The sequence below is a fragment of the Macaca mulatta genome, chromosome 4 (assembly GCF_049350105.2).
Source record: "Macaca mulatta isolate MMU2019108-1 chromosome 4, T2T-MMU8v2.0, whole genome shotgun sequence".
Classification (NCBI taxonomy): Eukaryota; Metazoa; Chordata; class Mammalia; order Primates; family Cercopithecidae; genus Macaca; species Macaca mulatta.
The window spans coordinates 148,209,429-148,225,370 of record NC_133409.1 but is presented as its reverse complement, the minus strand read 5'-3'; the positions used below and the strand labels follow the sequence as shown (position 1 = coordinate 148,225,370).

Below are 15,942 nucleotides of genomic sequence, written 5' to 3'. Positions count from 1 at the left end.
GCATCTCCTCCCAGGAGGGTCTCCCTGATGTACCCAGTGAACTTGGGTTTACTGCAACATCCAGGACCACCCCAGTCCCCACCAGGATCCACCCATCTGGCCACATCTGTGCCCCCAACAGGCCTCTGCACATGCTGCTCCCTCAGCCAGGAGCGCCCCCACCTCAGCTGCTCAGCCACCCTCTGGCTCCCTACCCAGTTCTTCCCTGGCTGGGCTGCATTTATCTTCCTGGGGCCTGTCTTTCTGCTTGGGGCCTTACGGAGCCCAGGACCCGTGCAGGGCCTGCCCAGGACAGCGGTAATCCACATTTGCTGGACGAATGGAGAACTGAGTTCCTGACTGACAGGTTTTTGAGGGGACAGCTTGGCAGGAGCTGCCAGCATGGGCGTGAGGGCAGAGGCTCTGTAAGAGTTGGAGGTGGGCACCTGCACCTGTTCACACGCTCCCATCCCCTCGGTGACCTCCCCTCTGAGCTGCCACCTCCTTACATGCTCAGGCACTGGACACCCCATTTGAGCCTGGCATCTACTTTGCTCTGGTCCACAGTGATACTCCGTGCTCAGCGTCCACACGCGTGGGGTGGGTACCCACATGCACCTGGACGTCTCCCTCTGTCCTGCCTTCTGCTGGGATTTTACTTTCTCCACCAAGACATCAATTCCTTACCGTGAGTGCCTGGGAAATCAGCCTGCAAAGGATGAGCAAGTGAAGAAAACTGCATGCTGGCTATGCAAAGGGACCGGGTCACAAGAGCCCTGCCTGAAGACAGGTGACAGTTGATGGTTTAAACTTCACCTGATAGGGCTAGTGTGAGGGCCCAGTGTAGTGGTGTTTGTGCAGGTCTGCCCCCAGGAGTCAACGCCTCTGGGGAGGGAGCAAGGCCTAGGGGGGTGGGGCTGCTGAGGCAGGACGGCAGGAGCTCGGAGGACAGGGGCCCCATCACTCAGTCAGGCCAGGACCCAGGACCCAGGGCTGGAGAGGTCCATAGAGGCGGGGACCAGGGCACCAGGATTGTCCAAGGCAGCACACACATCCTTTCCCTCCTGAAGGCTCTCAACAGCCCCACCACACCCCAGCCACACACACACACGGCAATGCACCACCACAAGCTCACAAAGTCTCACGGTCACACACACTCACCAGGGACACAGCTCCCATCACACTTATAGACCCAGTAAGAACCTCGTACAGCCTCACAGCCACAAAGACGGGCACAGGGCCACATGCACACACTGACACAGTCACAGATCCCATAGTCCCACAGCCACACAGGCTCACCCAGTCACCACATAGCCTCGCACAAACACACACACCACACCCAATCCCATCACATCCTCCACATACACACCCACAAACCTGGGCACACAAGTCACGTAAATCCCCAACCTGACACATTTGCACCCAATTATAACTTCAGACAACCCCTAGCCACACACAGACACACACCTACACATCACCACACAGATACACACCACATACATCACCACACAGATACACACTACACACTCACATCACCACACAGATACACACCACACACACATCACCACAGAGATACACACCACACACACACATCACCACAGAGATACACACCACACACACACATCACCACAGATACACACCACACACACATCACCATAGAGATACACACCACACACACACATCACCACAGATACACACCACACACACATCACACAGATATACACCACACACATACATCCCCACACAGATATACACCACACACACACCACAGAGATACACACCATAAACACACACACATCACACAGATACACACCACACACACATCACCACAGAGATACACACCACACACACATCACCACAGAGATACACACCACACACACATCACACAGATACACACCACACACACATCACCACAGAGATACACACCACACACACACATCACACAGATACACACCACACACACATCACCACAGAGATACACACTACACACACACATCACACAGATACACACCACACACACACATCACCACACAGATACACACCACACACACATCACACAGATATACACCACACACACACATCCCCACACAGATATACACCACACACACACCACAGAGATACACACCATAAACACACACACATCACACAGATACACACCACACACACATCACCACAGATACACACCACACACACATCACACAGATACACACCACACACACATCACCACAGAGATACACCCCACACACACACATCACCACAGATACACACCACACACACACATCACCACAGATACACACCACAAACACACATCACCACACAGATACACACCACACACACATCACACAGATATCACCAAACACATACATTACCACACAGATATACACCACACACACACCACAGAGATACACACCATAAACACACACACATCACACAGATACACACCACACACACACATCACCACAGAGATACACACCACACACACACATCACCACAGACAACCACACACACACATCACACAGATAAACACCACACACACACATCACCACAGAGATACACACCACACACACACATCACACAGATACACACCACACACACATCACCACAAAGATACACACCACAAACACACATCACCACAGAGATACACACCACACACACATCACCACAGAGATACACACCACACATACACATCACACAGATACACACCACACACATATCACCACAGAGATACACACCACACACACACATCACCACACAGATACACACCACACACACATCGCCACAGAGATACACACCACACACACACATCACACAGACAAACACCACACAGACACACATCACCACACAGATACTCCCCACACACACACATCACACAGATAAAGACCACACAGACACACATCACCACACAGATACTCCCCACACACACGCCACAGAGATACACACCACAAACACACACACATCACCATACAGATACACACCACACACACATCACCAAGAGATACACATCACACACACACATCACACAGATAAACACCACACAAACAAACCACACAGATACACACCACACACACACACAGATCACCGCAGAGATACACACCACAAACACACACATCACCACACAGATACACACCACACACACCATCACCAAATACACACCACACAGCCCTACACATCACTACACTACACTACACACCACACACAGATACACACATCACCACACAGATACACACCACACACACACCTATACATCACCATACAGATACACACCACACACACACACCATCACCACACACCACACAGATATACACCACACACACACATCACCACACAGATACACACCACACAAACACCCATACATCGCCACACACACACCATACACCACACAGATACACACCACACACACATATCACCACACAGATATACATCACAGACACACACACACATCACCACAGATACACACCACACACACCCACACATCACCACACAAATACACACCACACACACCCACAATAACCACATACCACCACACAGATACAAACCCACAAATCACCACACAGATACACACCCCACACAGACACATACCCACACATCACCACACAGATACACACCACACACACACATTGCCACACAGATAGGCATACACCCACATCACCACACAGCTACATACCACACACACACACCACCACATATCGCCACACAGATACATACCACACACACCCCCCCCACATCACCACACAGACACACACACACACACATCATCAGATACACACCACACACATGTCACCACACAGATATGCACCACACACACCCATACATCAGCAGATACACATCACACACATGTCACCACACAGATACATACCACACAGATACACACCACACACAGACACACACCCACACTTCACCAGATTCACACCCCCACGCATCACCACACAGATACACCACACATCACTCCACACAGATACACATACCACACAGATACACACACATCACTACACACCACACAGACACACCCACACATCACTCCCCACAGATACACACACAGTCACATACACACCACAGACACACACACCATCATACCACATGCAGAAACATCCACACGTCACCATACACAGTCAGATACGCACCACACACAGATACACATAACCCCACACAGAGTCACAGATACACCACACGCAGACACAGGTCACCCTGGACAGTCACATACAACAACCCTGCCTGACCTGGCCAACCCTGCTCCACCAAGCACAAGCAGGCAGTGCCCACCACGACGCGTCTGCACCCCCACCCTCACACCGCCTGGCGGCTCTCACACGGTCACCGCACGTGCACAAAGCACCCCTCCAGCCCATCTCTTCTTAACTGAGAAAGGCCTCCTCGCTAAGTCTCCCCAGTGAATGCCCCAATTAGCCTCAATCCTTTCCCAGAAAGGCCCTGCGAGGCCCTAGCATGCACCAGGGCCTGGCAGAAGCTCACATCCCTCACGTCGTTTGGGGGCCCAGCCACACTTCAGCACAATTAGCACCTCCTCCCTTGGCCTGGTCCTCACTGGCTAAGGTGACCATGGAGGGGCCTGTGGTCCAGCAATTGGACGGAGGGGACAGCACGGCTATTCATGGAGCAGCTCTGTGGCCGGCACATTGAGGCAAAGCCGTCCTTTTGCCTCTGAAACCCCACCCTATGCCACCAGGCTCTCCATTCCCGCCCGTCCCTGCCCCTGCCGGGAGAACGGGGCTGGATCTCGGGGTGCAGGGGCACCAACGGGGCAGAAGAGGGGGACACAGACATACGAGAGCTGGACTGGTGTGACATGAGGAGGCAGAGTCTGGCCACAGACAGGGCCATGTCCCATCTCAACCACCTACTGCTTCACGATGAAAGCCACGTTGCCCCCTCTCCAACCCTCCATTTCCCCTTCTGTGAAATGGTATGGTATGAACTCCGTCCCCCAGACACAGCAGGGTTACAGTGAGGACTAGAGCAGATCACCTGTGGACAGGCTCAGCCCCTAGGGGATATTTTGGGGTGTGGAGGAGGATGCAGGCCTTGGAGGACCTGCCAGGGCAGCTGTGGGGCTCAACATCTCAGAGCTGAGCCCTGCCGTCCCCCTGACAGGAGGCCGCTGGGCAGCGCAGGCGGCGTGGCTCAGAGCTGCATTATTCATGGCGCTAGGCTCTGAGCAGAGGGAAATTTGCTGAGTGATCGACTTAATGTCTTAACACAAACCCACTTAGGCAAAACACCTCTGAAGCAAGAAAGGCAGAAAAATAATAGAAAAGGGAAGCCATGGTGTTTGGAGGCAGATGGTGGCAGGAGGGGCCTGGATGGGGCAGGAGGGGCCTGGATGAGGCAGGACACGAAGAGATGGCTGGTTCGTGGCCGCCACCCAAAGCCCTCCAGAGGCCCCTACCCCAGGTCTGCTGTCCCCACCCTCAGTGGCTGTGCCCAGCATTCACTGATGAGCGAATCCCACCCATTTCTTGGGTTCAGTTCATGAAGGGAAGGGAGTCTGCCCAAGGCTCACACAGCAGTGGGAGGCCAACCGGGAGCCAGACTCGAGACTGCTAGTGTGGGTCAGGGTCCCTGCCGAGGTCATGTCCTGGTCCAACCCGTGGGCAGTGTGGTGGGGCTGTGGCGAACAGGGCCCTCAGCCTGACTGCACGGCTCTGTGCCCGCCTCAGGCCACGGTCAAGGCCGGGACACCGTGGAGTGTGGCTGAGGATACTGGAGGAGCCACTCACAGGACAAGACCCCCAAGTTTCTTCCCATCTTCCCCAACTCCAGTGACACTCTGGTGGAGGAGGTCACATCTCACCTTCCAGTCGTCTCCTCCGCCTCACTTCACCTCTACCACAGCAGGACCACTTTCTCCAACTCAGCCAGAACGTTCCCCGCTAGAGCCTTTCCCAGTGCTGGTCCCTCTGCCAGAAATGCCCTTCCCACGTCTCTATCTGCTCAGCTCTCTCCAGCCTAGGGCCCCACTTCTCTGCCTCTTCCCACATGAAATATCCCAGCCCTTTGCCACAGTGGGAGCTCATCGTGCCTGCCTGCTCCTCTCCACTGCCACTTGCCATCCTCCACTTTGTGCTGTGGTCAGTTTTGGAACTGGCCTGCTTCAGGTTCAAATCCCAGCTCTGCTACTTCTCAGCTGTGTGACTTTGGACAAGTTCCTTAATCTCTCTGAGCCTTGTCTCCACATAACAAAGTGTGAAGAATAAGCAAGTTAATATACATAAGGTACTTAGAACAGTTCCTGGCACATTGGTGCTCAGGAAGTGTTTATTATTATTATACTATTATTGTTGGTTTCCTCCATCAGCCCATGAGCCCCTTCAAGGGCAGACTGTGTCTTTCCCGTTTCTAACCGCCCAGTTTCCAGCAGAGTGTAGCATGCTCAACCGACGATAGTTGAAATGAACCTAGTTTCCAACAATGTTGTCTCCCCAGTCTGTTCACCCCAGATACCCTGGGAATGGGAGCCAGCACTGGGCTGGTGGCAGAGACCCTGTGTTGGGGCAGAGAGAGGCATGGGGAAGATGACCTCGAGGCACAGTCAGGCCAGCAGTAGGGCCTGGCCAGGGTTAGAGGCCAGCAGCTGGGCATGTGGTTTGGCCAGAGAAGAACAGACAGTGCAGGCTGGGATGAAATATTTAGGAGCCCACATCCCTTGGAAGTGGAAACTGACAAGCAAAATGAAATGCTGAGATGTAATTACGCAGGCAGGCCAAGCATGCCTCCCTGCCAGCAGCAGGCTCGGCGCCCCCTCCCACCCACCCACTGCCACAAGTAGGCATTGGGTAATGAAGTCCCCCTGGACCCTTCTCCTGAGCTAGCCCTTGCCCCTCCTCTTCAGGCCAGGCCAGGAGGGAGGGGTGGCAAAGAGCCCGGCTCTGGCTCCTGCAGGCCACTCCTTTTGGTGGCAGAATAGCAAGAAATACAGAAAACCGGGGGACTGGGTCAAGCCCCAGCACTGGATATAACCAGATGATCCCTTCACTCCACCAAGCTTCTTCAGCTGGAAAATGAGGCTGCTGGTCCACGCCAGGGAGGGGGGACCAAGAAGGTGGACGTGTCAGCTGGCCTTGGTGGAGGGACTGGTGAGAGGATGCCTTCCCGAAGTGAGCACGGCAGCAGGGACCAGCCTCACCCAGGGCAGCAGGAGAAGTCTTCTTGAGACACTGGGCTGTGAGGACTCAGGTTGGCAAAGCTGATGGGCAGATGCTGGGGGCTGGGGCCCAGATGTGAGCCCTGAGCTGAAGAAGTCCTCACCCCAAAAAACTCCCCCAGGCTCTCAGCACTGTTGGGAAAAGGCTTGGAGCCTCAAAGCTTGGGGGCCTGCTTGGCCAGATGGGGGTCATGGGGGATGGGAGACAGGAACCACGTAGGGAGGGAAAAGGGATTCCAGGCCTGGATCCTGGGAGCAGCCTTGAGTAGGGTCAGGAGAGCCTTGGGGAGCAAGGGCAGGAGGCAGGGGCTCTTCCTGTATGCTGTAGTTGGAGCTGGGGGAGGGGTGGGTAGCGTCTGCAAGTTTTTCTCAACAGACATTTGGGGTGGGACAACTTTTCACAGTGTGGGACTGTCCCATGTTACAGTACAAGGGACTAGACACTCAAGTCATTGTGATAATCCAAAGTGCCCCACATATTTCCCCACATGTCCCACATGTCCCCGGGGGTAGGGTGCAGCTGCCCAGACTTGAAAGCTCGTTTCTGATCTAAACCAGAGAGGGGCCAGGATTTGCCCGAGGCTGACCAGCACGTGCTGTGCTCACACATTCTGCCCAGGCCCCTCTCAGGCTGGCTCAGGAGCCCCAGATGTCCCTGGCGCAGTGTCCCTGGCGCAGGTCCACCCATACCTCATCCCTCAGGCCCTAATTCATGGCGCACCCCCACTTCTGTCGACACCGTCCTTCCAGACCACAGCCCCACACCTGCCACACAAACCTCAGGCTGCCCAGCCTGGCCCTTACAACTTTCCACCGAAACTCTAGTCCCACCCGGTCACTCCCATCCCTCACACCTTCAGTGGCTCTCACCTCCCTCAGGACCAAGTCCAGTCCTCAGCCTGTCCTGAAGGGCTCTGCAGGACTGACTTCATCCACTCCCAGCCTCCTCTCCCACCCCCACCTCTAACAGCATCTGCAGTTTCCAACATACGTCGGAGCCTTTAGACAGACTCTTTGCTCTGCCTTTGATGTCTAATTCACCTTCCCAGACTCTTTTCTTCAAGTCAGCTCCATCTATTCTTAAGGATTCAGCTCAGGCCCCCTCCTCCAGGAAGCTTTTATGGGTATCCCCAAGCTCCTCCTCCCCTGGGCGCTTATAACAATCTCAATGTCTCAATCACTGCACTTAGCACAGTGAATGAAAGTTACTGGACTAGATGCCTCTGCACCCACCAGCCTCTGACTCCAGCAGTGGCCACTGCTGGGCCCTGGATCCACACACTGCCAGGCACAGAGCAGTCACTGTCACCGACTCAGCAACCCCCAGTGCCAGGAGCTGTCCTAGATTCTGTGGGTACCACCAGGAATAGGACAGATAAGCCTGCCCTCGTGGAGCTGCCATCCATCTGTGAAGCCAACAATAGGGACAAGAGAATGAACAAAGGAATGAACACGCTAGTTAGGTGGTTAATTAATTAACACTTGACCTACTGTCCGGAAGGCTCCTGGCCCCATCTCCAGCTGCTGTTCCTCTGTGCTTCCCGTCTTCCCCCATTCTCTCTTGCCCACCTTCTGCCTCTTCTCTGTCTCCCCACAATACACACTTTCTCCCGTCATTGCACAGCCCCTCATGTTCACGCAGCACTCCCAGTCAAGTAACCTTTCTACATGTTGAAGTCTGAGCTCCTTCCAGTACAACCAGGTCCTAGGTATTACAACCATTTCACAGATAAGGAAACCGAGCCCACCAGCCAGAACCCAGTGCTGCAGCCTCCACCTTCCCTTCCTCCACCCCATCTTCTTTCCCGCCTCCACCTTTCTATCTGGCCCTCCTCTCTGCTTCCTGCCTTCTGGGGTGCCCTGACAAGTAGCCTCTGCTCTCAGCCTGTTTCCTACCTGTAAAACGGGGTGGGCACGGAGGCTTGGGGAGATGGTCACAGGGCCTCCACTGTCCCCTCTCCTGCACCCCTCCGCAGCCCCTACTGCATGGCCCTCTGTTCACTCTCCACCCTCCCTCCCTCTTCTCCTCTTACTTGTCACTTTGTCCTGCTTCCTCTCCTCCCCATATCCCAAGGCCTCCCTGGGGCCCCAAGACGTCTGCAAGAGTCGTTAGCTTTCCTTCTGGCTCATTAAAAAGCAGAATTTGCATAGAATATCCATATGATCATTCTGTCTACCGCAAAATGGGGCACAGATATAATGCAGCATGTAAGTGAGGGAGAGAGGAGAGGACAGTCACAGCGGGAGGCTGGGAGAACCCCCACCAGGAAGAGGCCCAGGCACTCCCCTGGGTCTGAGGCCTCAGAGGTAGCCCCTCACTCCCAACAGCTCTCACTAGGCCTTTCTGTTGGCTAATTCCTATCTCTGTAATTCTTACAATAACCAGCGAAGTCGGAATACAGCTGTACCCATATTACAGGTGGAGAAACCAACAGCCAGTGAGGAATAATGGCTCGTCCATGGACACAAGGCAAGTCTGGCAGGCCGGGGAAAGCACTCTCTGCCAGGGCCAGCCCACTCGACTCACGTCACCTGCTGCTCTTTCAGGAAGGCTGCCCCTCCTGACTCTCAGAAGGGAGGCACACAGCCAGGACAGCCCCCCGCCACCCTGGGACAGGCCCACCTCCCGTGGAGGTCTCTCCCATCACTGCTTCTCAAGGCAGCCTCCCCTCCCCCATCCTGCCTGGCCTTCCCCTCCCTGCAACAACAGTTTAGCCAGAGACACAAGAGATTTTTGGAGACAACTGCTCCAAACCTCTCATCCCAGCTTCATTGTCGCATTCAGACCTGCCTTGTCCCAAAAAGAATTCGCAGCAGTGCCCAGAAATAAACATGTATAGCTAAAAAAGAAACTGGTAACAAAACCAAGGGGAAGGAACTGAACTTCACACATGAAGACCCACTCAGCATCCATAAGACTGGCCCAAAAAGGGGCCCTTGGTTGGGCTGGAGCCAACCAGGACTTCGCAAGCAGCTGACCTCGGGGCAGACTCACTATCCATGGTACTGAAGCCAGGAGCACTGTGCCTGGCCTGGTGACCCCTCACCCTCCAGCCCTCTGGCCACAGGCAACCCAGAAGCAAGGCCAGTGGGCCCAGACTTCAAATACACCCCAAATCTGTCCCTTCTCACCACCCCCACCCCTGGTCCAGGCCATTGTCACTTCTTGCCTGGACTACAGTGGCCTCCACACTGGCCCAAGGTCCCACTCTATTCCCTGCACAATAGCCAGAGGGGTCACGACCCTCCTCTGCTCCTGACCCTCCAACGGCTCCCAGCTCACCCAGTACAAAAGCCAAAGTCCTCACAGGGCCCCCCAGGGCCCCATGCAATTTGCCCTCCTCTGCCCGTATGTCTCCCTGCCTCACTCACTCTGCCCCTGCCTCCTGGTTATTCTCCAAATGCCAGGCAGGCACCACCTCAGGGTCTTTGCACATGCCAGTTTCCCTTCCTGGGGCCCTCTTCCCACAGATCTCCACCTGGCTAGTGCCCTTGCTGCAGCTGGGGATGTGCCAAAAGTCACCCCTGCAGAAAGCCAGGGTGAGGACCGAAAGTCCGTCAACCTTGCAGGGAAGAGTCTCCCCTACTTGCCCCTCTCTGTCCACTTACACTGCTTTGTTCCTCTTCAGAGCTGCATCTTTCACAGCTGGTATCTCAAATTATAATTATACAGTGATGTGTTTGCTTATTCACTGCAAGTTCCTCCTGCCCTCTCCCCAAGTGTGAGCCCCACAAGGCCAGGAGCTTCATCTACTTAGTCCACGGCCGTACCCCAGTGTCCTGGTCCAATGCCTGGCATACAGTCAGTGCTCAATAAATATTCATTCTGCAGATGAATGAATTACTGTGGAGGAAAGGGATGCAAAGGCTGGAGGGCAGAAGGAAAAAATGGCCACGCCCCTCCTCACCAGCCATACCCCTGGGCAGGTCTGTGGGATTTGGAGGCCCGGGTTCCACCTTCTGAGTCCCTGAAAGTCCCAGAAGCACGAGGGGAGCCAGCACCAGAGAAGTGGCTGCCAGGGGATTCAGCCCTCCCAGACCACTTTGAGAAAGGGCCCCTCACGGCCCATACATGGTCATGTGGGAGTCACATGTGACTTGAGGGCTCCTGACCCACTTCTCTCTTCTCTCCCTCTCTGTCTGTCTGTCTGTCTCTCTCTCTCTCTCACACACACACACACACACACACACACACACTTACCATGCCAAGGTCTTCCAAGCTTCACACCAGGTGGGGAAACCAGGGACCCTTGGAGATTACCCTGCCCCCATCCCTACCTCTTTCCTCCCTAGCCCTAGAACTGCTGGCCTCCGTGGGGCAGGGCCTTCTGAGGCCTGCCCATCTGACAAGCCCACCAGTGCTTCCCTGGGGAAGGCCAGATGAAGGGAACCAAATTCCCCACTTAAAAGGAGGACTCCATCTTCCCACCTTCGAGCTCCAGAGCAAGGGCCAGTTTCGGAGTCACACAGAACTGGCTACAAAGCCCAGCTCTGCCCTGACAAGCTGGGAGGGCCCAGGCAAGCCCCTGGGCACCCTGGGCTGCAGTCACCTCCTCTACAGTGGGGACAATGCTCAGGGTTTCTGTGCAGGGGCTGAGGCTGGGGCCGGGGAGCAGCATCTGTCATGATAGTTCGTGAACATGGCCTCAAAATGTGTGTATTACACACAAGGAGCCTCAGGGGTCTGTACACAGGCCAGGCCAGGCTGGCTGTGAGGCTGGCATGGGAGGCTGAGTCTGTTCAGGCTCAAAGGCTCTGGGAAGAAGGAAGAGGGACCAGGTTGGGGAACATGGAATATCAAGGCAGAAATGTCCACATATACCATTCATGCCCACATACATGAGCCCACTGAGGAAGGCACACAGTCCGTTTTTGGTCTTACAAATGAAAAACCAGAGGCTCAGGGAGAAGTGAATCGTGTAGGGTCACATAGTGGTGGAGGGTGGGGCTGAGACTGGGACTCAGGCTGCTGGACATTCCCACCCGCCCCAGGGCACTCGGTGGGCCCATGTAGGCCTGAGGTGGGAAGTGCTGGGTGGCGAATGTGAGACAGGGAAGGAAATGGTGGGTTCACAGGTCCCTCCAGAGATGCAGAGGAAAAGGCAGATGGGGTTTATCTCAGCCACATCTCCAAGGAGCTCAGAGTGAGGACCTGGAGTTCCAAGAACCCCACCCCAGCCAGGAAAGCAGGCCGAAGTCCAGGGTCAGCAAACAGGTGAAGATGCTTTCCTGAAAGTCAAGGCCCAAACCCGAGCAGGGGTGAGCAGGGCAGCAGCCTTCACCACTTGCCCTTTAGCCAAGGGAAGACACTGGAAGGGTCCCTGTCCAGTGGGAGCTTGGGGGACAGACCCCAGTGTGTTCTGAGTGAACAGGCTCAGTGAGGAGAAAGAAACAACAGAAGAGCCGGGCGCGGTGGCTCACGCCTGTAATCCCAGCACTTTGGGAGGCCGAGGCGGGCGGATCACGAGGTCAGGAGATCGAGACCATCCTGGCTAACACGGTGAAACCCCGTCTCTACTAAAAATGCAAAAAACTAGCCGGGCGAGGTGGTGGGCGCCTGTAGTCCCAGCTACTCGGGAGGCTGAGGCAGGAGAATGGCGTGAACCCGGGAGGCGGAGCTTGCAGTGAGCTGAGATCGCACCATTGCACTCCAGCCTGGGCGACTAAGCGAGACTCTGTCTCAAAAAAAAAAAAAAAAAAAAAAGAAACAACAGAAGAAAATGAGCTTGAAGACAATGGGGTTCCAGTTGAGAGATTTGTCAAAAACATCAAAAAAAAAATCAGAGGCCAGAGGAGTTAGGGAGCAGCAGGCTGCTTTGGAAGTAGCTACTCTGTGGGCTCCTGCCTGGGTCCAAAAACAAGACACACAGGAAGCCAGAGACCAACTGTGGTGCTTGACCCTCCATGTGGCAAAGTGAGACAGGAAAGCCACGAGAAGTCAGTGAGGGATGTGAAGACCTGTGCCTTGGGGGACTCAGAGGTCCCCTGATATGTTGGCTGCATGCTGTCAATAAAGCTGAGGCTCAGAGAGGGAAGGTTACCAGCCTAAAGTCACACAGCCGCCCAGGGACAAGAGCCGGGACCAGAACTCAGTCCGCCTCCCAGCCCAGGGCCCCCTGCCCTGCTCCTGTTCTCTGGTTAAGAAGGAAAACAACTAATGCCTTCGGGAGCACCAGTGCTCGGTGCAGTGCCCGGTCCACCCGGCAAGCGCTTTATAGCTATGCGTGCATTTAACCTCACAACAAGCTGTAAGGGAAGGACTATTACTATCCTTGTTTGACAAAGGTGGAAACTGAGGCACAGGGCCCCTCGGGGACTGTTTAGGGTAGCACAACTCATGATGGCAGAGCCAGATTTGAAGCCACGCCGTCTGCCCCAGTGTCTGGGCTCTTGGCCACTCTATTCTCCTGCATCACTGGGGAAAAGGACCGGATTCAGAAGGCCAAAGCCACAAAGGGGCTGCCACCGGCAAAGGGAATTTTTTCAAACCCCAAAGGAATCTTCAAACACATTCCACAAAGGAGGCTGTGAAAGAAAACGTTGCTTCCCGTCAGGAGGGAAGAGATGCAAATTCAGAGAAAAAGGGCTCAGCATCTGACGTCTTCCTCCTGTCATTCCCATCAAGCTTAGAGGCGAATGCAGACGGGAGCATGTCCCCGTCTGGACAAGCGCATCAGGCAGAGGGAGCCAGGAAAAGTGGCTGCACTGAAAGAAAAGCAGCAGGCCCGGCGACACCAACCTGGGGACTTACAAATGCAGAGGCGTCAGGCCCTGCACAGGTCAGAGTGGCAGAGGAATCCAAGCAGACAGGCGCAGTCCCCGAGGCGCACCAAGCAAACGCGTGGTTCATCTTCACAACGGAACGGAGACTGACCTGGCAATCACGAGCAGTCACATTAACAACAACACCTTGCCAATCTCCAAGCCCCAGCAAGGGGACCCAGCTGGCGAGTGGTGGGTCTCATGGCTTGGCAGGGGGCGCCCATGCCAGGTCCACTTAATTTCCACCCGCAGCAAAGTGATAGGTGGCGTACAAGGGCAACGGAAGGCAAGATGGGTCTCGGGTCTAGAACGGCCTGGTTGATAAGTTAGAATGGGAGGTTCTGCTGCAGGGTGGGGCCCACTCCCCCTCATCCTGGGAAAACGCAACGTCAGAGGGCAGAGTGCTCAGCCTTGGGCTGCAGGGTCCCTTGGTCCCAGGAGGCAGCTGGTGGAACAGTCCAGAGGCCTCTCCCTTTGAAGCTGCTAAAAGTCATCTGATACTCGGATACAAGCTAAAGCCAGCAGCAGCACCCCTCCCTGCTTCTACCCCCACTCAAACCCCTGCTCCCTGCTCATTTTGACCATGGTTCATCTGATGAGGTGGGAAGGTTACACACTCCAGGCACTGCCACCATGCAGTTGGCCCCGATCATTCCTGAACCAAAACGCCAAGCCCTGAGGGGTCAGCGCTGACATCCACTCCTATTTCTTTCGGCCTTGCTCGAAGCTTTCTTTCTGGCATTCCTCTGACAGACACATTCTAAACAAGTAGTTTTCAGTGGGTGTCTGAGGGTGTCTTCAGGATGAGCCCAAATTGTGGGGAACAGGTCTTTGCTCTCATGAAGGATGCCTAGAGCCAAGGCCATGGAGGGCGAGAACACAGCCTGTCCGTGCCAGCTGGACCTCAGAGGCGGGCTACTGTACCCACTCCTGTCACAGGTAAGAGGAGGCGGCCCAGGGAACAGGGCTGGTCATCTGTTCACTCTTCATTCTGTAGCGTGTGCTGAGGCCCTGCTATGTGCGAGGGAGGGCGGGGGGCACAGAGCTAGGTGGGGTCCTGTCCCTCCCTGGCCTCTGGAGCCGTCAGTGGGGCGGGGACAGAAGGAAGGGTCAGCAGGTACTGTGGCCCACCTGAAGGGGCTTCCCAGGGAGCCTTCGAGGGAAAAACTCCACCACCGCCTGCTCCACCAAGGAGCTCAGCTCTGTTTGGGACAGGGCAGGTGAGGGGCGCCTGCAAGGAGAAGGGCCTTGGCTCTGAGCCTCAATGGCAAGGGGACCCCTCAGGGCCCTGAGCGAGTTGGGCCCGACAAGTGGAGATGGTCAGCCAAGCCAGCCGAAACATTTCAACATGCGGTGTTGGCCTAAAAGAAACTCTCCTCGGCCCCACCTCAGATGGCTCCCTATCCCCTCCCCACCCCACGGCCACAGGAGCTCCAACCCAGGCCTCTCATCGCTTCCGTCTGCCTGTTCATTCCCACCTCCAGGCTTTTGTTCCTACTGTTCTCCCACCTGGCGTGTCCTTTCCTTCCTCCTCTTGTCCAAATACACCTCCTCCAAGCCCTGCTTGACTGCCCAGCCTGGCTGGGCTGGAGCCCCCACAGCCCTAGGGTTTGTGTCTTCACTTCAATGGACACATCACCACATCCCTTTTTTTTACTTATTCAGGCAGGCTCTGCTGAGCACCTACTGTGTGCAGGGCAGGTGCTAGGGCTGGCTGTGCATGGCTCCTCTCATGCCCACCAAAAGGGCCTGAGAGCAGGGCCTGCAGCCTGTCTCTGTCTCACACCGGGGCTGGAACGTGCCCAGGGAACAGGGCTGGTCGTCTGTTCACTCACATTTCACTCTACAGAGTCATATGCTATGCTGTGGTCCTCTATGTGCAAGGGAGGGCACAGGGCACAGCACAGGGCGAAATAAATCTAGGAAGCTCTGGCCAGCTGGAGATTCAAGCTGGTGGAGGACTGAGCCACTTTCCCTTCCTGCCCCCGGGGGCAGCAGCACTGCAGGATGAAGCACCCAAGGCCAGCAGTGAGGAATGGCAC

General features: G+C 55.3%; 1 protein-coding gene across 45 annotated transcripts in view; it reads right to left on the bottom strand.

Moving 5' to 3' along the window:
- Positions 1 to 15,942, bottom strand: part of GRM4 (glutamate metabotropic receptor 4) — a 135,895-nt gene that overhangs the window by 47,134 nt on the left and 72,819 nt on the right. The window contains exon 1 of one of the 45 annotated variants that reach the window (XM_078000160.1): positions 13,878 to 14,013. The exons of the other annotated variants lie outside the window; for them this stretch is intronic. The gene's annotated coding sequence lies outside the window, so the exon portion shown is untranslated. Of the gene's footprint in view, positions 1 to 13,877; positions 14,014 to 15,942 lie in introns of those variants that run through there. 45 annotated transcript variants of the gene reach the window in all.